Source organism: Pipra filicauda, unplaced genomic scaffold (genome assembly GCF_003945595.2).
Source record: "Pipra filicauda isolate LSUMZ 115617 unplaced genomic scaffold, ASM394559v2 scaffold70_size2993248_pilon, whole genome shotgun sequence".
In the NCBI taxonomy this organism is placed as follows: Eukaryota; Metazoa; Chordata; class Aves; order Passeriformes; family Pipridae; genus Pipra; species Pipra filicauda.
This window is the reverse complement of record NW_024104876.1, coordinates 2496826-2523265: the sequence shown is the minus strand read 5'-3', so window position 1 is coordinate 2523265 and position 26440 is coordinate 2496826. Positions and strand designations below refer to the sequence as shown.

Sequence of the window (26440 nt, the reverse complement as noted above, 5' to 3'; positions counted from 1 at the left end):
TGTTTTTATGTAACATTCACCTCCAAAAACAAGAGGCTGAGATTCTTTTCTCCAGGACACAGGATGAAAAAGCTGATTTCTGGAACATAAGGAGCATTTGAAAGGAGACTTGAAGAACAGCCATGGTACATCTCTGGAGTGTTTTGTAAGAAGGTCCTAAAATGTAAGTTGAAGGTTAGTGGAGATGTGATTTTGGTTGGTAGTGCCTCCAAAATACCTTGAATGGGTGGGTGGAAATGCACTGGAATAGAGATGCAAGGGAAAGCTTTATTGCCATAACAACTGCTGGATGATGACTCTGTTCAACTCTGAGGGTATTTAGTTAAAATTAAGAACACCGGTATCTTCCTTTCATATATTTCTCTTTATATTTGCTATTGCTCTGAGTTTATTTCTCTGTGGATATCGTAGAAATTACAGTGCCTGCCATTTGGCCAAGGGAAAAGATTTCAGGGGGTTCTTTTCAGTCTCTGGGTAGAGAGATGGGCAGAAACACATCCAAGTGGTTGTTCACTTATCCCTCAGGAGTGATCCCAGCAGATGCTTGTGCTAATTTTTCCCTGCTCACACTGACACTCCAGTTTGATGTTCTCCTGGGCTTTGTTGTGTTGCTGCTTCCACATCTCATCAAGATTGTAATTTTCTCTCCGCAGTGTGGATTTCTCTTAATCACCCACAGCTTTGCTCCCCCTGGATTATCCAGGTGAATTTGGCCTTTGCAGCTGTCCTGGAAGTTCAGCCTTACACAGAACGTGGCCATTGAGTCAGGTGGTGATTTTGGTCCCTTTGATCCATAAATTCCTCTGTGGTTTCATTCGTGTCACCCTGAGGGGTGATGTTTTTCAATGCTGCCACTGTGACGTGTGAGAACATCTGTGACCTCCCCACCACCCATCCTTGTTCCCCAAGGAGCAGGAGCAGATGTGGCAGCACGTGAAAAACATCTGGAATTTCAGCTGGATGCCAAATTTTGCACTTCCTTTTCTCGATTGTTACACAGGGCAGTGTTTCCATTTCAGTGGGAAAGACCCTGCTCTGCACCCCTGGACTATTGTTTGCAAGGCACACACAAATCCCTCAAGCAGCACTTTCTGCTTATTCTTGTAGTGCCACTGAAAAGGACAGATTAGAACCAATTATTTATCTCTTTGGCTTCCTGCTCTATTTTTGCCAGCTTGGAATAATATGTACTGGAAATAATTAATGAGTGTATCCAGAAGTCCTTGCTCAGGCCTTACTTCAGTGTCTTACTCAGATTCCCACTGAGTTTTACAACTTAAATATTCAGTATTTTATCTCAGCATGTTGATGCTGGGAGAGGATTTCATGGTATCAATCACTGGATTTTAGTAACAGACCTTACAGATATTATGGATGACAGGTATAGTGAGGAAGAAGAGAATAAATCACATTCATATAAAAATCAATGATGTTTGGACTGTTCATGTTGAGAATTGTAAGGAAACTGTATGGATTTAAATTTTGTCCTGATTATTATAGTTCAGTAACAGACTGAACATATAATGGAAAAGATTTGTGTTGTATTATTTGTCTTTCTTACTGATCATAAGCTTTTCCCTGGATCCACAGTAAGAAATGCCCACCCTTGCACCTCCGTTTTGGACAAAAGATGGATGTTTCAGAAGTCGTTCAACTTATTTACTGCCATATTTTTAAATCCCAAGTAAACTGGACATACAAACCTCAGAATTTCTGAGAGCTGTGAATTCCTGCTGCTGTTTGAGCTGAATGCTTGGAAACAGGCAATAAAAACTTACATTTGTTTTTTTGGGAATGATCATGGAGGATCTGCCTTTTTCCATCCAGTGGTGTGGTTCTCACACTGTGAGATGGGAGATTCTGTCACCGTTTCTTGCGTCCTGTTTTCCAACCCTTTGTGGAGCTACTTTTTGGCTCTCAGTTTGTGGTAACGTTTTCAGATGCAAAGAACACCCTCTGATCCCTGTTTTTCAGAGAAGGCACCTTTGGCCCTCGTGTCCTGGAGCAGTGATGTGCCCTCAGCACCAGTGATTTAGTGCTGTGAAATGGCTCCTGTCATTCCCCTCCCAGGCTGCGGGAATCGTGCAGGATAAATCTGGAGGAGCTGCAGAGAGCAGATGATTTTTTGGCAAGTATCATTTTATCATCAAAATTTTATTTTTGGGTCACTCTTCAGCTGCCGCCTTCTGTGAGGGAGAGAGACGCCAATTTTATGCCTTTTATTATGTATTCCCGAGGAGTCTTTTCTTCTTGGAGCAAAATTAATGGGAGCTCTGACAGGGATAATGGGAGGTGGGGATGGATGGAGAGGGAATCTGGGTGGACTGTCACCTTAGTCTGAACAAGGAGACAGAGCTCATGTCCTCAGAGAGCTGGGATTGGCACAGAAAGCCAGTCAGAAAAATATCAATAATAAATATATATATACATAGTATATACTATATATATAGACTATATGTAGTGTATATATATACACACACACAATAATATATATCTCCATATGTACAGTGTGTAGTATATATACACACACTATAAAATATACCGTATATATATATACAATATAAAATATACTATATATACCATGTACATATGTATTTTTATTTAGAGAGTATAATATTTCACAGGTTTCAAAGAACGTTCTGAGTTGGAAGGGACCCACGAGGATCATCAAGTCCAGCTCTGAAGTGAATGGCCCATACAGGGATCAAACCCACAGCCTTGGTGTTATTGGCACCACACCCTAACCAACTGTATAATTATATCTATAAAATCGTGTATATATATGTGTAATATAGTATATATATTTATGTAGTTTACATATTATATATGGTGTATATATATATATGTATATATATTCTTAATAGTGTGTATATATATACAGTATATACACACACTATACAGTATTTATATATTTATATAGATACTGTATAGTGCGTATATATATATGTACATATGTATACATATGGGAGGTGGTGGTTTCTGAGGGTGCCAGGGGCAGCTGGGCTGTTCACCGGGGTAACTGCTGTAGTTTCCCGCTAAAGCCTGAGGACCGGGGCTTGCAGGACGATGCGGGAGCACTTAATGGGGGTTATTTTAGTTGACCCAAAGCGGGACCACTTAATGAGCGTTGTTTTAATTACCCCCAGCCCCGCTTTGGCCCCCCAGGCCTCGCGTTGCGCACGCGCCGCTCGGGGCGGGCCCGGCCCGCTGCGTCACCGCCGGCGCACCCGGCGCAGCGCTCTGCGCACGCGCGGCCGCCCAGCTCGGGGAGGCGGGGCGCTGCCTTCGCGGCGAGCCCGCCCCCTCTCTGCTTTGATTGGCCTCCGCTTTCCTCGCCGCCTTTCTGATTGGGTACTCTGCTGTCACTCCAATCCTCCACGTTTCGCTGCGCCCCGCCCACCAACTGCTCCGTGGTTGGCGGGCTGTCCCGTGTGCGCGCTGTCATTGGCTGTGTGCGCTGTCACTCAGGGGCCGGCCGGGGGCAGGAATGTAGGCCCGGCCGCTCCCCTGCCCCGCCAAATAATCCCGCGGTGCCGCCTGCGCTGAGCGCGGCCGTGCCTGCCCTGCCGCGGGGCCACCGCGCCCCTCCCCGCCATTCCCGGCGCTCCCGCCCCGACCCGCCCCGGCCCGGCCCCGCCGAGCGCCTGCGGCGCCGCGCGGAGAAGCGCGCGGAGGAATATTGAGGGAGCGAGTGTGTGACAGTGACAGAGGAAGTAGTTCCGGCCGCGGCCGGGCCTTGTTTCCCAAAAATAGCGCTGTGGGTATCCGTGCGCCGGTGTCAGTGTCTCCGGAGGAGCCGCGGCGGGAGCGGAGCGGGCGGGCAGCGCGGTGAGCGGGGGGTCCCGGGGCCCTGCGCCCCTCCTGCCCCGTGCCCCGGCCCCGGGGGCACAGCGGGGCGTGTCCCCTCACCCGGGGGCCGCGCTGGGTCGGGGCAGCGGCCGAGGGGCGGCTGAGGGTGGGGGGGAAGCAAAGCGAAGGGAAGGGAAGCAAAGCAGGGAGGGTCCCCCCGCCGCCCCCATCCCGCGCTGAGGGAGCGCGGCGGAGGCGCCCCGGGGGCTTCGAGGTGGGCGAGTTCCCGCGGCCTCCCCAGAACTTCCTTAGGGAGGGGATGGACATGGCCGGGCCGGGCCGGCGGCGCTGCCCGGGGGCCGTGAGGGGAGGGCGGGGTGGCGGCCCGGGGGCGCGGGGAAGGGACGCTTTGTGCGGGGGGGAAGGCGAACGGCGAACCCGCAGGAAAAGCCTCCCCGGGAGCCCGTCCCTGGAATGCGGCGGCGGCAGCGGCCGGGGGTCGGGCAGGGGCAGCCGGGAATGGCTCGGGAGTTGGGCGCCGCAGGAAGGTGCGCTGGGAATGGGAGGAGGGAGAGGGAACCGCTCCCGGTGTGCGCGAACCGAGCGCGGGGTGTTGTGTGCGGGGGGACGAGGCTGGAGGTGCGGCGGGAGGGGTTTGTGTCCAGCGGCTGAAGTCGTGAGGGAAAGGGGCTGTTCCGTTTCTGGCTGGAAACACAGTAATTTCGTCAAGTTTACGGAGCTCTCTTTTGCAATAGATTTTTACCTGCTATTGAGATGCTGAGTGGAATTGCTTAGGAAAACTGACCGTAGCGCCTTGTTTGACAGGTGATTAATTCCAGAGTTGAGAAACTGGAGTTCTATAGCGGAAAAAAGATAACCCAGAAAGGCTCTTCTTAAATTTTTTTACTGCTTAGTGTCAAACACTTTGTGCCGTAATCATACAAACAGTAAATTTATTCTGACCACTGAAGGAAAAGGGCTTCTAGGAAATACAAAGGAGCGACAAAAAGGAATAATTTGTAAACAGTAGTAAGGAAAAAAAGTGGTTTGGTGTGGAATTGGTGATGTAGATGGTATGTGTTTTAAACCTTCTTCACAGTCTGGGAAATTTTTATGTAGCATAAGGAAGGCTATAAGCTTTTAAGCTTAACTGTGTTAACTGTCTATACATAATTGTTCCTTATACAAGATTTTTTCCCCCATTTTTAGGAATTACTTGTCTGCATTTAGTGAGGTATTTCTGCTGTCCTCTAACTGCTATCTAGTATTTGAACAACCTGTGCAAAAGGTGTCAGAGCAACATTCCTACCATCTGTTCTGTCTTTAAAATTATTTAAAATGTTTGTCTCTACCTTTTACACGTAAGAATGTAATATTTGGGGTTTTTTCCTCCTGTCTAACAAGTGATTTGCATTTGGGGGAGAAGTGTGAGGTTCCTCTTTTAAACTATTTTTTTTTTATTGAGGTGTTAGAATATGTGCAAAATGACATGTCTTTTAGTTACATAATTGAGAGGAATTGCAATAAAGGATATAATGTTGGCACTTTTGTTCACTAAAGGGTATAATTATTAAATGGTATTTTAAAATTCTGTACTCGTTAAGCCAGCAAAACAAAAACGAGGGAATGGAACAAACTGTCTTGATGTTAAGGGATTATAATGGAGCTGGGCAGCTGGAGAGAAGCCCTTCTGGATTGAGGGCATTCAGTCTGGAATTTCGGAGGGAAAAGAACCCAGTGCCCTGGGCAGTTACTTTTCTCCTCCACAATTCTTCTCTAAATCTGTAGCTGTGGTGGTCCAGCAGCAGAGGAGGATCATCGGGAAGGGAGGAGAACCCTTCAGTGACAGGGACAGCACAGCTCTGGTGCACATGGAGCCCCCTCTGTGCCTGTGCAGCTCATCTAAACCAGTTTTAATGTTCCAGCATTCCTGTGATTTATTTGTGAGCAGGCATTTACAGGTTATAGTGGGAATAAATGAGCCTTTAGCTTGTTCTGCTCCATTTTCAAGTGTGTCTTCAAACCCCTGTGGTCACTGCTCCCCTCTGTGACTGATGGGGCCCATGGAATGCTTTGCATAGAACAGATTATGGATTTAAAGTCCTGTCTTATGAGTTTCTTTCTCTTTGAAACCACAGATGGAGAAATAAGTGAATGTTGAATTTTAGATAAATTCATCTTTAGAATTGAGTCACGTTGGACCAGAACGATGAGAAGGACGTGGCCGAATTGAAACCTGAAATAATTCTGGAGGATAAACCAGGTTATTATGGCAGAAGACTCATCTTACTTAGAAGCCTTCTCTGAGCTTTAGTGTGTGTGGTTTACCTTAAACTGGTTAATGTGGGCAGCAAGGATTTTCTGGGTTTATTTTAGAGCGTTGGCCAAGTTTCGCAGAGAACTTGTTGATGTCATTCCGCGTGTGCCGGGCCCTGGTGCTGCTCCGGGGAGCCTGGAGGCACCACTGGTGTGTGAGCAGGGCTGTGCTGCCTGGGCTGGAACAAAACACAGCTGATTAATTCTCCAACAGCAGTAAAGCAGTGTGGTATAACACTGTGCAACATGCAGATCTGTATTAGTTCGGGAACTCAAGTGTTCTTCCGAAATAAGAAATATTTCGAATTAGTAATAACTTGTGCCTTGCTTGAGAAGAGAGCTCTGTGGTTTTTATTTAAGTTAAAAAAATTTTTTTCCTGAAAATTAACATTAGCACATTTTATTCACCTCACCAAATTCCTAATTTTTGTTTTTAAAGGCTGCAGGATTAAATACTCTGTGTAAAATTCGGGCTTTGGGCCTATTCAGCCATGACAGCAGCCTGGGAATGTGTGCAAAGCACCAGGAGCTGCTTTTCCTTCTCATTGAAGCAAATCTTACTTGGAATTAATTGGAACATCATGTGGCAGAGTATGTGCTGAGGAACTTCTTAATGCACAAATCACCTCGAATTTCATGTTTCTTGTGTTGGGAAGGCATTATTTCACATGGCTGATAATGTGTTCTTCAGTTGATGGAATAGAACAAAATCAAAATCTCTGTGTGTGGCTGTATGGGTGAATTTGGTGCCCGTTGTCTTGAGTTCAGATTTGATTCCTTCAGCTCAGGTGGAGTAACCAGGGAAAATAAATGCACCATTCCCTTTTTCCTGTGTGCTTGGCTGTGCCCCGGATGCCATAATTACCTGAATGGGCTTGTCCCTGTGTCACTGAGGTGGTGCAAATGTGGGATCTGTTTAACTCTTTCTCCTCTCAGTGAAATGAGTAAAGACTTGAAAGGGGCAGTCAGGTCTGAAATAACTAAACACAGCTCTGGCTCTTCCCCTGGATGTTTGGGAGGTATTTTGGGTGTCTTAGGAAGTTGTAACATGACAGGAAGACCTTCTTTTGCTTTTTCCCTCCCAAGTCAGTTTTGTTGACCTTCCAGTAAAAAACCTCAGGAGTTTTTTTTTAACAGCTGATCAAAATACATTTTAGGTCATGATACAGTGTCCAGTGTAACAAAACAAAATCCTAACGAGACAAAATAGTAAGTTTACTAAGAGTTAAACCCAGCCTTGAGCTGTGGAACATGACAGTTACCCTCCCCCCCAGCAAGTGTTCTGTGGTAGGGCACCAGCTAATAAAGAACGAGTTTGTAGCCTGCAATAATGTATTTGGCTTTTTTTATATGAAAATAAGTATCTGATCTATCTTTCTACCTCTGACCACCCCCCTCATATGGTGCATTCTTATTTTAACACTTGATCTTTCAAGTTACTGCTGAGGGAGTGGAAAGGAAGGGATTTTTCTTACATATTAAGGGACTAATTTTTTTTTTATCAGTGCATTTTTTTGACTTCTGTTTGATGGTTCTGCAAGAGTTTTTCTAGATTTCTTTATATTTAATGTATAACTTTTTCTTTAGGGACATAAACCCCCGTGCTCTATACTCTCATTTCCATTTGACACTAAAGAGGAATTAATATCTTGCAAGACAACTCTGTTCCTGAGATTTCCCTCCTGCCCCTCCAGGACAGTCACTGAGTTGGAATATTTTAAATTATATATATGGTGTGTATGTGTATCTGTCTATCTTTTTCCTTTTATCTTTAATCTGAGGCTGCAATGAAGAATTAGACAGGAATTTTATTAGAATCAGGCTAAATTTTATGAGCAGTCTTTTCTTAAAATTTTGATGCAGGGGCATATAGAGCCTTTTCCATGGAGAACACTGCTTTTTGTTCCCTGAGTGTTGTAGCAGTACAACATGCCTCTATGATGAGAAGAAAATACATCCTTCTTAATAAGAGTGTGATTAATTGAATTATTTTTCAGGGAATTAACTACTTTATATTCAAAATGTTAGTGATGCTTAATTAGGTAGGTCTCCCACTTATATTTGTCTCTGTCCCTGGAGAGCTTTTGAATTCTGCCAAAGTCCTTGTGGGCCAACCTGGAGACTTAAAAATGCATTGTGATTTCACCAGGAGTTACTCAGTGTGGTTGCATTCCTATTTTAAGTATAGTAAGATAAAAAGCAAGTGTTGGGAATTATCAGCCAAGCAGAGTTGTGGAAAGGTGCCTGCTTTAAGTGCCTGTGCACCAGGCATTGATGACAAAGCATCTTTTACTTTTTTCCCTAATCAAGAGCTAATTGACTCAGAGAAAAATGTGTTGTGGCCAGAGATCACCTCAGAGGGGGGTTAGAATGGATGGGTTTGTGCTCCTGATAATTTTATGATGATAACAGAGGGGAAGAAGGATTTTTTTTTTTTTCCATTTACTTCAAACCCCTTTGAGTGTTTTTGAAACTCAGTTTCATTTGAAAATCAGATTGCATCTGACACTGTAATTTAGGATTTCATGGGCTGGACTAATGTTACTTTTATTGTTTGAAAGCTGACCTGTGAGAATATGTAAAGCAGGTGTGTCACTGTTACCTGCAGTGACACTTGCAGGCTGTGGTTGCTGTGGGTGTTGGGTGCTGGGCCAACCCACATGATCTCCTCATGTTCTGTGATCACTGACAGTGCTGGGAAGGTCAAGGGGGTTCAATTATTAGACTTTGAGCTCTGTAGTTGTGTAAGCACATCTGTCACTGAGCTGTGCTGTGGAACATCTCTTTCCTGAACACACTGGCACGGAGAGTCGAGAGAATTCAGAGGGGAGTATTTTAGTGTATCTGATGATATGGAAGAGTTACAAACAGTTGTAAGAGAAGAGCAAGTGAGTGGTTGAACCTTCAGAGGCTCAGAGACACACTAAAGGTGAGGGGTCACAAAGGGCAGAACAGCCTTGTCTTGGCAGTGTCCATTAGAGAAACCATTGGAAGGTGTCAGGATGATGTGACTTCACCCCCTGTATCACCCAAAATCTGCAATGCTTGAGTCAAGAGCTGAGAAGGAATTGAAGTTTTTTTTCCCCTCAGATACCAAAAAAAGTGACAGCGTTTTTAAGCACATCCTTCTCCAGATGTTTTGAATTGTATTCAATTGACTGTCTTATTGTGAAAAGCTTGTCTGGTAGAGCTCAGGAACATTGGGTGAGGTTATCAGCGTTAGGGACATCTTGTTTTTGGTATCATTCTTTCACAGCAACTGCCTCTTCCTGATATGACTGAGTGCATCCTGTTTGAAAGGCTGTGAGCTGACAAGAACAGCTCTGAAGTTGGTGTATAGGGCAATTAAAAAATGTTGCTTTTTCCAGTGTGAGCGTTCAAAGCAATGAGCCTTCTGAGAGTATCTGAGAAAATGGGATGGTCCATCATCATTTTGCTTGTATTATCCTGTCAGGCACTGAGGGTATAAGCTAAATTTTTCAGAATTTTTATTTTTCCTTGAAGCTGTTAAAATTATTGTGTAATGATATGAGGTTTTAATTATAGTTCAGGTGTCTTAAATTTATGCTCAGAATCCCCTTGCTTTCAGGGTAAAAGAGGGGAAAGTCAAAGGTAGGGCACGAAATACCTTGTTTTACCTGATGCCTACAAAAAGGGAAAGCACTTTCTGCTGGAATTTTTGAGCCTACAGGCTGTCAAATTGTGTTTGTTAGTCTGAGTTTAATAATACACATATTTACTTGGATAGTTGGCTTTTGGGATTTGAAACTTTTGAGTGGAGAAGGAGGATTTCCTCTGAGGAACTTCCTTAATATCCTCCTGTGTTTCTTTTGAAGTGTTGGGGTTTTTGTGGTTTGTGTGTTGTTGGGTTTTGTTACGTTTTGTCCTCTCGTTCTCCTTATCTTTGTTCATAACATCCCAAATGGTGGGGTCTTAACTTTTTGTCAGAAATGTGTGTGAAGGTCTTTGATTTGAGAGCTGCTGGGCTCGACTATGAAATAAGTGGCAGCGGTAAAAATATTAATGGTGTCCATTAAATTAGAACTCCTCCTTCATGGGAAGGAGACAAAACTATGGATGGCTGAAGAGAGATCAGTAGACAGGTAGGAATTCACTGAATATTTGGGATATGAAATATGGGTGTATGTTCAGAAATTGCAGTTATTAACAATTCCCAAGGCGTGTGTAGAGCATAGAATGGCTTTGTTGGATATCACAGAATAATACTGAGTTTTAAGTAGGTGCTTGTTGTTTTCTTTGTCACAAATATGAAAGCTAACTGTCAAAAAGAAATGGGAAATTATCAATTGAATTAACTGAAATTTAAAACCTCTTTTGTTTTATCACTTGTTCTCAGAGAAGGACAGGGAAAGTCAAGAAGACTCCCAGGCTTTGTAATGGTCTTAATAAGAGCTAAAAGTGGAAGGGAGGGCAGAAACAACAATCATAAGATAATTGTTAAATGATTTTCTTTTTCCTTAAAAGAAAAAGCTCATGGTCAGTGTTTCTGTTTATCATTGCTAATGCAGCATCTTCAAGGAACTAGGAAGATGTGGTGGTCAAATGATTGCCAGTTCTGGATTTTAAAACATAAGTGATTAATGTTCCTGAATACTGGAGTCGTTTAGATGCTTTATGCAAAATAGGAGGAAAGTACCTTAAAAGACGAATGGTTTGTCCAGGAGGTGAAGCAGGGTTATGGGACAGCTGGGAATTTCAACTCCCGTTTGTGTCCTGGCATTCTGATGCTCCTGGTGACTCCTGGTTGAATTTTTTTCTTGGGCTTATCCACCCCGGAGCCTTGAATTGGCGGCAGGATGACTGTAACCTGATATCCCCCGTTATCCCACAAGCTGCTTTGCTGTAAATCTTCCTGCGGATCCTTTGCCCTCGATAGGAAGCGTCTCCAGTTCCGTGGGTCGCCGTCCCTTCCTCCTCCATTTGTAGGTTCCGCGTCTGTGTTTGCCGAGGAGTTGGACTCCTGGCCTGGCAAGTTAAGCCCGGTGCTGACGTGCTTGTTTTTATGGTTCCCTTTGGAGGATGCCCTGGGATTAGTCCTGCGCCCTGTTGTTGTCAGGTACTCCCGGATTTACAAGCAGTGTGCGAGCACAAGGTGCTCGTGTCAAACCTGCGCCAGAGCCTACAGGAAATGAGAGTCATTCCCTTCGGAAACGGCGATGGGAGAGGGGATCCAAATGTTCCGGTGCTGAGAGACCCGAGTAAAACGCTGCTCTTGTTCAGAGCTGCGGGAAGGGCTCGCCCCGTGCGAGGAGGTTGCGCTCCAGCCCCAGGTCCCCCGTGCAGCCCCTGCAGCTCCCTCTGCCGATCCCTCTGCCGATCCCTCTGCCGATCCCTCTGCCGATCCCTCTGCCGATCCCTCTGCCGATCCCTCTGCCGATCCCTCTGCCGATCCCTCTGCCGATCCCTCTGCCGATCCCGCGGGGCCCGCGCAGCGCTCGGGGGCTTCTGGGGCTTTGGGATGAGCGGAACCCCCGGGTCCTGCCGCAGCACCGAGGAAACACTGCCCAGCAAGCCGAGGCTGCGGCCAACCCGGTGTTACTCACGGGTGATTCTGGGCTTTGGTGCCTTTTATTTTTTCCCCTTTTCACCGTCTAATTTTTGTCTCGGGGGAGATGGGAGTCACGAAGGGATCTGTGGACTGTCCTGTTAACACCGGCTCCAGGCAGCAGAACCAGTGCGATTGCAGGAGATGAAAGGATTCCAGCTCCATGGCTCAGTTGCTGAGGAGCAAGTGAAGCATCGTAGGGGGAAGAGGGAAGAACAAAGACAGGGTGTATATGAAAATTTTTATTCTGTGTACTAAAGCCCTTTTTATTTAGGATATTAAAATATGGCTTGGAGAAATGGTGGAAGTAAATTTAAAAATAGTCTGAACAATAATAGTAGTTTTGCAGATAGTAGAACTTACAGAAATTCCACTTGCTTTTTTTTCCCCAACTCTACTGTTATTCCCTGATCTTTCAGAGTATCCCATCTATGCAGTGTATTTCCCTTCAGTTCTGGAAGTATCTTAAATGTTGTGCCAGCTGTGGGTGGGCTGAGTGCAGGTACCTGCTGCCTCTCTGGTCACTGCAGGGCACTGCTTTGCCCTGGGGGCTCTGCAATTGCCAGGGCAAAAATTCTGCAGCACTTTTATAAAATCTCAAAAATAATTGATACATTTGTTGTGGCAGCTGGTTGAAACTGGCCAATTTAATCAGAAGCTTTTAATGAGGGAGAATAGACTGTGGTCACATAAACCTCATTTTAATAGAAAAGGAAGTTTAGAAAGCTGTGGGGATAGACAGTTCTGTCTTCAAGATTTTAGTGCCATCATTGATAATCCCCGAATCTTACATCAGAAAACTGTTATTTTTTTATTTAATTTTATGAAAATAAAGGTAGGATGATTTAAAACTCTACATCCAGTTTTTTAAATTGCTTTGTTTTTAATTTTTTTTTAATCTAAATGTCATATTGGGCTGGGATTCATTCATTCAGCAAAATAAATGTGTCTTTATCTTGATGATGCCTGTTTGTAAGTGTATGGGAAGATGGTTGTGTAGAGCATTTGGGATTTCCTCCTGCCCAAAGTGTCTGGTCAGGAAGCTGTTTGCAAAATTAAGTGATGGTTTGGGGATTTTTGCAGGGAATTGACTGTCCAGCAGCATTTGTACAAAGGATTAGATTCTTGTGGTCTAGAATGGAAGCTCAGTGGGTTGTCACTGCAGCTGCCTGTCCTCTGCTTTTCCCTTCCCTCTGGACCATCATAGTTTGTAGTTTCAGTCTGGAGGTCGGGGAAGAGCTTTTTTTTTTTTAAATATTTTTTTTTAAGGCTGAATTCTTCTGTAATAAAAAATTCTTACACAATATACCTGAAGATACAGACTGACTAGTTCTCAAAAGAGGTTTCTACCTGCTTTTCCATCATGCAGCCCTTTAATGAAATGTTAATGAGAAGATGATCTGATAAACTTCTTGCAAACTTTCTGTGCACCAAACTCATAATTGAGGATTTTTCTTCAGATCTGTTTCTTTTAAGACACCTGAGTTGGTTTCTGGAGCTGTCTGTCTTGCCTGCATGGAGATAATGCCTACAAGCAAGCCACAGAGATTTTGGTGTGTTGTTTTTCTAAGGCTTGAATGACTAATTTTCTGAAGGTGGAAGGAACAACAGCCTTTCATGTGAAGTTCCTTTTGTGCTTGTTACAAGTGTTAAAAGCAGGAGAAAGTAAGCACAGGCTAAAATTCAGAGTTGCAGTCTGATGAGGAATCCTCCAGGCTTCTTATCTGGAACAGCTGAGATCATAATTCTTGCTTCTGTCTTACCTGCACTTTGCTGCCTTTAATTCTTCATGGTCTCTTCTGCTTAATCTTAGTGGCTTATAAGATTCTTCAGTGGCATAATTAGCTTATCTTAAAATAGTCTGATCTGTTGGGACAGTGAGGGGACAGCCAGCCCAGCCCTGGGTTTCAGGTATTGGCCCACAGGGATGTGTTTGGCCCCTGGGGAGGAAGGAAGGAGTAGGTGAGAATGTTTTTGCAGCTATAACTGGATTTTGAACATGAATCCTTCAACTCACCTGTGCTGAGATTTACAGATGTTTTCCTTCAGGAATTTGACAACAGCCAAATAAAGAGAAAGCAGCTTCTGCTTTGTTTCAGCCAAGACTCAAGTGGAATGAGGATACAAAATTCAGTTCCTTTGCTAAGGTGGTTTTTTGTATTTGTAGCTTTAGTGTGTCTGGCTCCTTTTTTATTCAACCCTTATGCTTGGGGGAGCGTGAGCCTCCTCATCTTACCTCAGACTCCTTGTTTCAAACATACCAGTGTTTCTGGTCTCACACCTTTCAAGAGTCCAACCATTAATGTTTGTACTTCCTTGAGACTGATTGTCTGGGTTTGATACTTCCTAAAATTGTCTTGTCTTCTTTTTTGTTTTTCATTTCTTTAGACAAATACAAATTTGGACAAGGACACAATGACATATATTAATGAACAAGATTGTTGTAGGTACGTCAGTTCTGAGGGGTAACTCTGCATTTCAAATGTGTATTCTTGGAAGAGCTTGTGCTGCAGTTGCTGTTGTGGTTGTTACAATCATGAAGAAGAGAACTGGATACTTTTGTTGCAGTGCTGGGGAAGGAACTCCCTATACAATACATCCAGGATGTTGCTTGGAATGTGATTTAGTCTGTATTTTCTGGAAGATGTCTTTTTATTTGAACTTTTGTAGAAAAGCACTTCTTTTTCTGAAGTCCGTGAAAACCTTAAAATTATGTGCTAAGTTGCCATGCTTTTTGTTGATTAAAAATGGATTTCAGCATTTTGTTTGCAATTAGCTATTTGGTGAAATAGTAGCTCAGTGGCTAATGCTGAGCATCCTGATAGTGGCTGCTACTGACTTCAGGGAGAAAATGGAGTTCTTTTATTTCAACATGTAAAATGTTCTTTTATTTCAACATGTAAAATGCTTTTTAGGGAAAGTTTGTTCTATTTTTGGATTGATAGCTTTGCTCATTCTGGGGTTTTATTAAACTTCTACGTTGATGCTTTTAGGTCCTGTGTTTTCATCTCTCAAACCCTGCAAAAAAACCCCTTGAAAGACATGTTTTGTCACGCAGTGTTTGAGTTTGCAGACCTTCACTGAAGGACTAATTTGGACTCTGCAAGACAGTTCAAACATTACCAGGAGAAATTTTTAGTTCTGCTTCCAGGTGGATTTTATGGACTACCTGGGTGCAGGAAGTGAGAGAAGGAATTTTAACTGTACGTGAATGTCTTGCCTACACTGCAAGATTCCTTGAGCCTTGGGCAGTAACCAGGCAAGTCCCACGTGTAGTTTAATGTTTAACTTTAGTTTTATTTTGCTGGTATTGCTGGGGCTCTTACTCATACAGATAGAGTTGCACTATAACTGAGACTGGGAGGTGGAACTTGCCTCTTCCTGTTACATTTTAGTACAGTTCAGTTTGTTACAACAGAATTATTCCGGTGAGACTTCCAGACCAGATGAGATGAAGTCACCTTACAACTGGGTTTGTGACATTTCTTGCAGCGCTTGGTTCTTTGTGTTGTGACTGTAGTTGGGTTTTTTTTCCCCCTTTTCTTTTTTCCTGGTTTCTCCCACATTCATTAACTGTGCCTACAATGAGCTTGCAGTGAATCAGTGTCAGTGTTCCAGTGAAATCCTTGGCTGGGTTGATGACGTGAGTGGTGGGGATCTTACTCTGTCTCCTGGTGTCTGTTAGACCTATTTAGATGAAAATGCTGTAAGCTGACATTGCCTGTGTGCTTGTTCCCTGCTCTAATATTAATATTTATGTCTAAGAAGTATTAGTGGGGAAATTATTAGGAGAGGAAGTTTAGCACAGAAAGGCTTCCTGTGGATGACTTGCAGTAGTGGTAAATTCTGACAGGGTTCCCATGGCAGTGAATGTGTTTTCTTTAATACACATTAGTCAGATCTTGCTATTGTCTTCTTTATAATACAGCACTTTGGCTCTGTTGTCAATACACAAGTTGTCTTAGCAAAACCTTTTGAAGCACAATAAAAAATATGTAAAACCATGTTGGGCAAAAAAATGCTGAAGGGTTCTAATGAGTGTGCAGGGAACAGCCTTTTTCTCTTTTGGCATTTACATCAACTTTCTAATCCAAGTCTTTGTCTCCTTCTCCTCTGCCGTATTCCCATACAAAATTCAATTATTTAACTTTTATTTTAGCAATAGGAGACAATTTGAGCATAATTAATGTAACTGTCTAAATGAGTGATACCTAATTGGATTGTCATTGTTTGGAGAACGTTCACAGTCATTCATTGCAATCTGTACATTCCTCTTTTAGAGCTACAATAAATATTGAAGTCTCACTGTTCAATCTGATGAATGTAGCTTTACATCTGCACTTTCACTGCCACTCTCAATTTCCAGGGTGCTCCAGTGGGTTGAGATGCTGCTCTGGAATTCCTGATGTCAGCCTTACTACCCTGGGTTCATACTCTGCTCGTGGGAAGATGCACTGGATCTAGAGACGCTGGATTGTGGGGATGATGAGAGCAGATAACTCCCATATAGGTTTTGTTTTAAAGGTGTTTTGAGTTCTGGTGCTGTTTAGCTGGTCTAAGGCAATTTATGTATGAAATCTCCTAATCCAGAAGGTTCTTTACCCAAACTTCAGACCTGTGTATCCAGAAGGTGTGTACAGTGTGCTGAGGTCTGGTGCAAGCTTATAGACCTTATGTACAGGCTTCAGAGTTCCTGTACAGCAACCTCTTGGCTTATCTTAACACTGTCATTTGAAAGATTTGAAACAGCATATGGTGGGAAAAATATTACTAATTAGATCTGTCTTCTGGGGGGTTAGTCCAAATTGAGGAAAACACTGTGTGAGTCTGTTCAGCTGGAATTCTTCAGATCCCCTCTTACATCAGTGGTAATGTAAGACAAATACATTTTTGATAAATGTCTGTAGATAGATGTATACAGGGCACCTTTAAACTGGTTTCATGTCTCTGTGTCAGTCAGGGACACGTGAGGCAGCCACACAGAGAAAGCATTTCAGGTTTTATCATTTCACAAAATGCTCTTTAATTGTGGCACCTAAATGGGGCAGACCTGTTTCTTGATGGAGAGCACGTCTGCAGAGTGATATTTGTCATCGTTAAGGCTTTGGGAACTGGGTTAATATGTTCAGTTGTGACTCCTCAGCAGCCAGCTGTGGATGGCAGAGCACCTGCACTTCGAGGTGGATTCTTCTCATCACATGGTCTCGTGTGGTTTGGAGCTGTGAATTCCTGTCTCAGCTCTTCTTTGTGTCTTTAGCAGAGCAGTACTGAAACTGTTTGATGTGTTCCAGTAAAACAAAGGCCAGCCCCCACCAGCTTTTATTCTTCTTCCATTTGTTTCTTTATTAGATGTGGTTTGGTCACTTTTTGTGTGTTGTGAGAACGTTTTTTGATATAGCACGTGTCGCTTCATGAAATGCCTTCAAAAGTGGATTTATGTGGCAAATTCAAATCAGTCATCCTTAAAAAAAATGAAATCTTGTTTATGTGTTTAATTTAAGTGATTAGACTACAATGATTGTGGCTTTCAGCAAAACTGGCTGTTCTGAAATTCGTCTGTGGTTTAGATTGATGCCTCTGTTCTGAGAGGAAAGTTTTGGCTTGTGTGGCCTTCCACAAATCAGGAAAGCTGGGGAGGCAATGATTTTATTTCATTTTAGTCTGTCCATGTGACACAGGCCTCTGAACTGCCCAGATACAGGTGGTGTGGTGTGATAATGGTGGGATGGTGATGGTGGCAGTTTCTGCCTGTTGTAATTTGTAATTTGTAATTCCATCAGCTCTTGCTGGTTGCAAGTATGGAAGGTAAAAAATTAGAAATAACTTTCTAGTGCAGGTGCATTTTTGCATTTGTTTTCAGTTCTCCAGTTGATACCAGTAAATTAAATTGTGACCTGGAGAACTTTTGTGCCTCAGGCTTATCTGCTAATCCATTACTTCAACAGCAAATGTTATTTTTATTGGCAGACCTTGCCTTGTTTTGAGTGTTTTGCTGTTGAGGAAATTTAAGATTGGTGCCTTGCCTTTGAGTTAGTTTATTCCTCGCTGACCCTGGTGCAAATGCCTTAATCTTTGTCTGCCTGCCTGGGTGGTTGAACAATCTCTGCTGTTCTCTGTCAGTGTGACAGGGCAGGACAGTGCTGTGTGCAGGAGGAATGGCCTGACAGGTGCCTGGGCTGAGCTGAAGTGCTGCAAACAGTGTTGGTGTGAGGAGCTGCAGGAGTGAAGGTGTCAGACTCCAGCTGTTTTATCCTTTATCATTTTTTTTTGAGGTAGTTGCAAGTAAACAAATATTTCTACCACACCCAGTTCTTGTCTTCCTTTGCTATTTTTTTGAGCTTTCATTCATTTCACTTCCTAGTGGGTAGATGGTGAGATTTCTGTCAGATTTATCTACTCAAGTGCAAGTGGGTTTTCTCCTGAGAAAGTCTCCTGAATTCTACTCTCAGCAAGTTTTTTTTACTTATCTTAATATCTTTCCTTCCATTTCTGGTTTGTCTTCTGATGCTCTCGTAAATAAAGCTCCAGATCACTCAGCTGGGTTTGTCGCATGAACATGTTTTTATGTTTGTTTTTTTTCCACACTGAGCCTTGAAAAGCAGATGCTCCAAAACTGACCCGTTTTGTACCAACACTTTTGGAGAAACAAAACAATTACTCTCTGCTCTACAAGTCAGAGCATCTGCATAACTTTACATTATGCCAGCTCAGCTTTCATTGATAATCGTGTTGGGGAGGTTTTGATTTCTGTTGTTGCTGGGTTTTGTTTGCCTCTGAAATAAGAGTAACCTGTAGTACGTCACATTTGCAGATAATTTAATTCCAAGCCCGTCACCAAGGTCAGTGGGGTTTTTTTTATGCTTTGAGCATTTATTGTGCTTACTCCAGACTCATTTGTGTGATCTGTGAGACTATAACTTTTCTCTGTAGCCCCTTAATATTATTTGCTTGCAGTACAAACACTGTTTGCTTAGTTTTTACTGCGTTGATAAAATTTGGAAGCTGCATTTTTGAACGGTGCAGTCAGAAACATGTTCTTTAGGAAGGTGAAAAACATGTTTTCCAGAGACAAGTTGTGTTTATGGATTCCCCTTCCTAGTTTTGTCTTCATATTGAAGTTTATTGGTTCAGTTATTTCATTCCTTTTCTGTGTTTTTTTTTTTATCAGTGTAGCTCTTGGTTTTAGTTCTGTTTGTTCTCTTTGCAAAAGGAGTCTGGTGTGTGTGTTAACTATTGAGTACTTCTAATTGTTAATTGAGTATTTCTAATGTGCTGGGACTTCTGATGTTCTTCAGTGCTGGGACTTGGCTAATGGCAGGTCAGAATGGTTTGCAACTCTTAAATCATCAATATGGAAAAAAACCTTCAAATAAGATGTAGTGAAAAAATGGCTTCAGGTCTGATGCAGATAAAGAACGACGGCTTAAATATCTCGGCAGTACCGAGTCAACTGCCAGGTTTGGGACGTGATAATTGGGGTTTGTGACAGCTCTGCAGAGGTGAGGATGGTTCTTGAGGAGGGGTTTTTGTCTTTGCTCCTTGCAGCAGTTTGTGGCTCCCCCCGGGGGTGGGGAGGGAGCTCTGGCAGAAACCTGGGAGTGCAGAGATGGCCCAGATTGGCCGGGAGGGCTCCAGGCAGTCTGTGGGAGCACTTGGGCCATGTGATGTTTGACCGGATGGAGCACCTCAGTCACGGGCTGCTGTGTGACACCGGGTGAATACACATCCTGTGTGTCTCCTGCTTGGTGCAAAAAAATTAAACTCTGCTCTAGCAGACATGATTTTGTGCCTCCAACGTGATGCAGAAGTTCTGATGTCAAAATGAAACCTGGTCAATATATCAGGACTGTACTGTTGACTTTCTGTGGTTTGTACTTAACCTTTGAATGACTGAAATCACAAATGTTAGAATAATTGTCTTTTGAAAAAATGTGGTAATCTGTGTCTTTCTGTCACTGTATTATTTGATAAATGCTGGTGTGCTCTGCAGACTAATTAAGGAATGACTTGGAATAATGATCTAGTGTAAAGAATCATCTCAAAATTCAAGTATATCTGTACTTTGCCTCTCTCTGTTCTCTTGATGTGCCTGTGGCATATCTGTGTGGTGGATAACTTGGTTACCTCTTGGTAGCTCTGGTTTCCAGGTGTCCCCCGCCAGTGGAAAGGAAGGACCAGGGGTTTATGAACCAACTCATGAAGTTAAAGAGGAACAGTGTCAGGGTGAGCTTATGGGATGCAGCAAAGGTGCAACAGCAGTTTAAGAAGGTGTATGAGAACTTTAATGTAGCCCCTGTGCATGTGGTTGCACCAGAGCAGCAGCAGTCTGAGATTTCGATGTGGGCTCTCTGCCAAAATATTTACCCAAGCTCTGTGTGATTTCCTTACCTCCAGCCTTGTGCTGAAGCTGATTGTGATTTCACCCCTACTGGGAAGTGTGTGAGGTGGCCTTTGCTCTATGCTTAGGCAAAGAAAAGGGTTAATATGTGTTCTTCCACCAGAATACAGATAATTTTCTCGTCTCTCTTGGTCTCTGTGATCAAGTCTCTTCCCTTTTTATCTTTATTCTCCAGGTCACCAATCTGAAGCCACGAAACACGTGATCTGAAACATCCCCCTGTGTTAGTCCAGAGGCAGCTTTTAGGAGAGTTTTCCTTCCTTCCCCCATTAGGCTGGGATTCTCTGGAGTGTGCCCTCTCTTGTAGTGTGACATAGGAAGATAAAATATTTTTAGTATGTGCTCCATTAATTTTGCCAACTCAGATTTGTTTGTGCTTTTCCTATGCCAGTGTGTGTATTTCTAGATATGTCAATATATGTGGAGACAACGTGTGGGGTTTTTTAATGTGTCACTGTCTTTTATGGAGAACATCTGCTATGGGATTGTTAGAACAATAGGCAGTGATGCTTATTTAAACTGTGTTCTAGGAGTTACCCTGTAGCCAGGCTGTTCAATAAACCAGTACAAGATATCAAATATAGTCAAATATCCTCCCCAGTTAATAACACTGCTTGGAATGTCATCAGTCTTGCATGTCACATATTACAGACCACAATTCTGTGACCTTTTCCTTCCATTTTCATAGCAAGAGAGCGCGGCAGAGCCGTTCGCTTCGGAGGTTTGGATCTTAAAAATTCATAATGTAGAGAACACAAATGCAAGGCTTGCATGTGTGTGTTAAAATAGTAAATGGGTTAAAGTGGCACAGGCATACTTAGGACTGTGTTGGCATAGTTCTCCCTTCAGATGGTAGTTTGGAATGTGAAGCCTCTTCCTCTCTCTGCTGTAGCAGAGCTGAACTCTAATGTCACTTATAGGAGAAATTTAATACAAGCAGCTTGTGCAGAACTGACCTGCTGCCATGGCAGCGTGGAATATATTTAGCATGCATGTGTCTGGTAACCACGAGTGAATAAAACAGTGAAACTCTCCGAAGTTAACGTTTCTCTGAACGTTTTCAGAGTTCTGTTGGTCAAATCAAATGTTATCAAACTATTTGAAGAGATTCAGTTTGTAACTGAGATGTAACCGACTCAAAATTCAGAATGCTGCAGCACTGTCTCCACAGATCAGTGTAAGAGAGACACGATTCAAAAGGAATTGGATTTTTTAATCCACCGTAATTTTTTTAGTGTTTTATTTGTTTGGTTTTTCTTGTCTTTTTTTTTTTTTTTGGCTGTTCTGGTTCAGTTTTCTGCTGCCACGATGACTAAAGATTAAAGTTTAAATGAAATCTGGAAATAGCCATCTGATGCTCAGGTACTTCTTCTTTAAGAAAAGCCACAAATGTGAGTTTTTGGCAGTGCTGTTATGTTGTCAGAATTTCTTGGTATCATCTATGCTTAAAAGCTAAAGTGTCAGCTCCATGCCTTCTGCAGATTTAATGGGACACCATTTGGGAGCTGATAAGCAGGGAAAAGTGCCACACATAAGTCTTCTCCCAAGACAACATTAAAAAGTGGATAATCTCTTTAATGGAATATAATCTCGCTTATGCAAAATCTTAATAAAGTTTAATATTTTCTCCACAGAAAGTGTGATGTTGGTTTACATTGCAAGGGTTTTTTTTGATGTCTTGTGCAGAGCAGGAGTGGGATGACTTGGCTCATCTCCTGTTAGTTGCAAGATCCCATTTTCCATGGTGGTTCTTGCACAGCCGTGGGTCCAGACGAGGAAAAACGTCCTGGGTTGGACCTGAGCTCCAGATGCAGCTTTAATGCTGAATATGGTGTTTCTAACAGCCCAGTGCTGGGGGATTTACTTAGACTAAGGCTGCATTCCATAAGCTTGAAGATTCCAGAGGGTTCTGGATGCTTTGGCAGTTCCCTTCTTTCCCAGGGGTGGTCACAGGTTGTTCCAGTGAGTCTTGGCTGAAGGAGAGGAACTGAGGGTTCCACCTTCCCCCAGCTGTCATGGGGACTTGTGCATCTTCCAGCTGGGAGCTTTTCCCACCTCTTCCTGTTGGGAAGTCTGTGTAGGCATTTCCTTCTGGAGAATGGGTTGTTGGATTTTGAGATTTGATAGTATTTTTCTGGATACACTGTCATGGACCACTGAGCTCCTTCAAACATGGAAGATACTTCCCATCGAGTTCTGTGATTTTGGGAGATGCTGCACTTGCAGAAAAATTGCAGGACAGCCCAGTGAATTTTCTTTGGAGTACTTGAAGGACACACATAGTAAGGCAGCGTTAAAATAACATAAGAGAAGTGAATTTTATTCCATAAGGCATGACAGTGTGGTGTGCTCAGAGCTCTGTACCTCAGCACAGCTGCCTTTTCCTGGACCTGCACAGGGCAGTTGTGTTGGGAGCTGTGGTTGGTCATTTCGAGTGTTTCAAAATATCAATAATCCTCTTGCCCAAGCTCCTGAATTAGTAACACGGGAAAACAACAAGTTCCATTTAGAATTTCCATTTTGTTTTTCCATAGCAGGGCTGGATCTGAGACACTGCAGAACCACCAGTGGAAACCCAGAGCTCTAGGAAAAGCTGCAACCTGTTTGTAGTGGGTTTGTCAGTGCTATTGGCAACTATTTATTAATTCCAGCTTCAAGAGTTACCTTTCTTTTCCTTATGGCTCTTCTAAGGAAATTTTTGTTGCAAGAACCGAGTCTTGTGCTTAATTGATTTCCCTTTCAGAAGGCCAAAGAATCCCATGTGCATCCTTGAAAGACCTTCCCTTAAGGTGAAATCCTCCAAAGTGAATGAGAACCAGTTTCTTTTTAGTGTCTGTTTTAATCTACTAAATTTAAAAAGCCAGGTCTGTGTCTTTGTTCTACACTGTGTGGCATCAAATTGGATAAAATGTCACAGATAAAACTCCCTACGGATAAACTTATTGTTAACTCTTCCTGCTGCTGTCCTCTGTCACACTCTTTCCTCTGCTTTTGGGGACTTGCTCTTCCCTTTAATGCTCTTCTTCCAGCTGTGTGGGGTGGGCACTTCACTGAAGGAACTCATTCAAAAAAGAACAGTGAGACTTGAGAGCATCACACCTCCATATGGGAAGATTTTAGGGAATATTGCCGTCCTGCTCAGGAATATTTTGGCTTCAGTTCCACCTACTGAAAGAGTTAGGCAAGGGCACCCAGTTGACTGCAATGAGGTTTTGAATCAGGATTCACTGGATGGAGTAAATCTGCCTTTGCAGGGCCCGGCAAACGGACTGGCCTGGCAGCATTCGGGTGTGAGAGCAGAAATCTTGGTTTGCTGTGTTTAAACCAAAGCTTGGTGATGCTTGTTCCTGTGCATAGAGCCGGCTCGTGCATCTCTGACTGAACTCTGCAGTTGTGGGGGCCTTAAAATTTTGTGTAGTGCTGTTTGTGATGCGCAATATTAAGGGGTTTGTGTTTAAGCAAGTGCTGCATTCAAAGGGGAGCGGCTGCCACCCCTGAAGGATTCTGAGGTTGTCAATCAGATATTATCATCAGAATGAAGCCCATTCAGTGGCAGACAAAGAGGAAGGAAATCCACCCGAAGCTCGAGGGAAGAATCCCCACAAGTGTGGGGTTGATGTAACATGCTCGAAGTACAGGGTGAGCTTGTTTTGATCCCGATCTTCCTTTGAAAGCAGGAGTGTTTACAGTGCGGAGCGTGTCCCCACCCCGCCCCCGGCGGAGCTGAGTGCCCGAGAAAATGATGACACTGGATGTTGGGGAATTCTTACAAATCTAAACATAGCCCATAATCATAGGTGTGTCTGTGCCGGGTGAAAATGTGCGAGCTCCGGAGGAAACCACGAGCTGAAGTTTTGACAGCGAGGTCCAACTCAGTGCTCAGTATTCCCGGTTACACTAAGAAGTCTTTGTTTCAAATCTTAGTTTAAAAATCTGTTGACTTGGCAGCAGGATGGAGTCTGCTAAAAAATCAACTAGTTCATCTGGATGCAGAGGGAATTGCTGGAAAGTTCCGTTTCTCCCAGTGGGAAGACAGAGCTTTGTAGTCTTAATATTTTGTTTTCAGTTTTCCTTAAACACGTCTGAATGCATTTCCTTACAGCTTCTGGATCCTACCTCAGAGCAGAGGAGATTAGAACTGAGAGAAGTAGAATTCAAATCATCAATCGAGTTTCTTAATTAAAATCCAGTTCACTAATTCTTGCTTCCATTTCTTCTGTGCTGCCAGGAGTATCTCATATTTTGGCATCCAGCTGTTGCAGTGTTTGCTCTGACTGCTTAGTCTTTATTAAGCAACGTGTGGCCTCATGTGCAAGACTTGCAGAGCATCCTGTAAGAGCCTGGCAGGACGGAACTGGATGCTGAAAGCCTCTTGCAGCGTGATTTGTGGAGCTGTGTTAATTTACACCTGTGTTGCAATGCAGTTTAATAGATAATTCAAATTTTCAGGGTGGTCTAGAAAAGCAGGAGTGTTCAAAGGTGTGTTTGAGGGGAAAACACACCTCCAGTGCAGGCAAAAGCAGTAATATTAGAGATGAACAGGCCTGGTTCTGCTGCCCCTTGCAGGCCGTGCCTGTGCTGATGAGGTGAAATCGGAGCTGGAGCTCAGGGATGTGCTGTTTGCCAGCTCCCTGTCAATATTTATTGCTTCAGCTGCTGCAGGGCCTCCAGTCAGCAGGGAAAGGCTTTCATGTCCTGAAGGCCCAGAGTGCCCAACAATGAAGGTTTCTAAGAGGAGTTAGGATTTCTTGCAGGTGCAGGAATGCTTCTCAGCAGGTTCCTGAGGGCTGTGTATGAACTGTGTGCCAGTTTGGTTCATGCAACTCCATATGATCATGTTCATAGGTTATTTACCTAGAATGAATAAAATGAGGTCATGTAAAATAGTTGTTAGCATCTGATCCTGGTGTGCAGAATCCACTTTCAGGAATGTATTTAATATCTAATGTATCAGTGGTGTTTTTCTTAGGGAATTAAGTACATAGGGTTTTTTTTCAGGAAGACAGAATGCTTTATTTATTGCCATACCAGAAAGGAATGGGAAAGGCTGCAGATTCTTGCTCTTGTTCTCAAGTGATACCGTTAGATAGAGAAAATAATTGCTATGTCTAAATAAGTCTATCACTTCACATGAGGGAGTTTAACACTGGTTTTAACCACTCACCTCCAAGCTGAAGGGTTGACTGAGGTGTCTGAACTTACACATTGCACACCTTCATCTCCCTGGGTTAGGGGCAGTATCCAGGTTTTATGGAAGGATGCAACTGCTCTGTGCAAAATATACCTTCAAGGAGTCATTCACAGCTGACTGCCGTGTGTTTGCTTTGCTCAGATGTGGTTCCTGGGGCTCTCAGCTGGGTTTTTGTCAGAGATGAGGCAGATGACAGCATGGGTGGAAGGGATCCAGCAGTGTGTGCGAAATAGGCACTGTTCTGTGTAATTTTCTGAGCAGGTTTCAATCACTGATGCAATAATTAAATGCTGAGATGTCCACTCTGACCATGGAACAGTGCAGGAGATCATGCAGCCTTCTCTTCTGAGGCAGTTTCAGGGCTGCTTCTTTGTATTTCTGGCAGTTTCTTTGATAGTGAGGATAATTATTTCTCCTTTCTTTTTCTTTTTTTTTTTTCCCCATTTTTAATGCATAATTGCAGGTCTGGATGGGCAGCTGTATTTGTAGTGTCTGATTCCTGATGGATCCTGGTTATTGTCAGGTCTAGGCAGTCGTGGCATCAGATAGTCCTTGGCTGACTCAGTAGAGAAGATGAAGATGTTCCCTTGCACTTTCAAACAGCTCCAGTTTGCATCTAATGTTTCATGTCAAAGGTAAACCAATATACTTGTTTAAATGTAAGAGATTTTCAGGAGGGGAAGTCTACAATGATCTGAGCCTGTCTGGGCTTCTGCTTCAGATTCTTGGCTACTTAATGCAATTGAAACTAGGCCAGCTGCCCTTCAAATACATTAAGATCCAACTTGTGCAATATCTTGCTTTTCTCAGTATTCCTTGCTCTCGTTGGGCTGCTCAGTGATGCAGTGCTTTATTTGTGCAGGAGTTTACCAGAGGGGCTTTGTGTGTTGGTGTGTGGGTCACTGACTGGTTCTTGCCTGGGACCTTGGTTCAAGTTTCTTTGGGCCTTCACTTTAACTGCTCTCAGCTGCCTCTTCTCCCTCAGACCTTCTTGGTGTCTCTGCTCATGTAACCTGTTTGTCAGGGTTTGTTGACAGGAAGAGAAATTGAGATGTTTTTGAAGGTTTGAGGATTCCTGTTTGTCATACAATAATGGGAACAAATGGATGAGAATGCTCTCTTCTATTTATAGTCCTGGAGTCTTTCACTCCAGAAGCTGTTAAATGAGATATTTTGATAC

The 26440-nt window shown here is 43.3% G+C and overlaps 1 protein-coding gene across 5 annotated transcripts in view; it reads left to right on the top strand.

Annotated features, from left to right (window-relative positions):
- The first annotated feature begins 3591 nt into the window (after positions 1-3591).
- Positions 3592-26440, top strand: part of MEF2A (myocyte enhancer factor 2A) — an 80485-nt gene continuing 57636 nt past the window's right edge. For 2 of the 5 annotated variants that reach the window (XM_027714742.2, XM_027714744.2), the window contains exon 1: positions 3592-3828. The gene's annotated coding sequence lies outside the window, so the exon portion shown is untranslated. Of the gene's footprint in view, positions 3829-25789; positions 25896-26440 lie in introns of those variants that run through there. The other 3 variants (XM_027714739.2, XM_027714741.2, XM_039389116.1) reach the window with 2 other exon arrangements.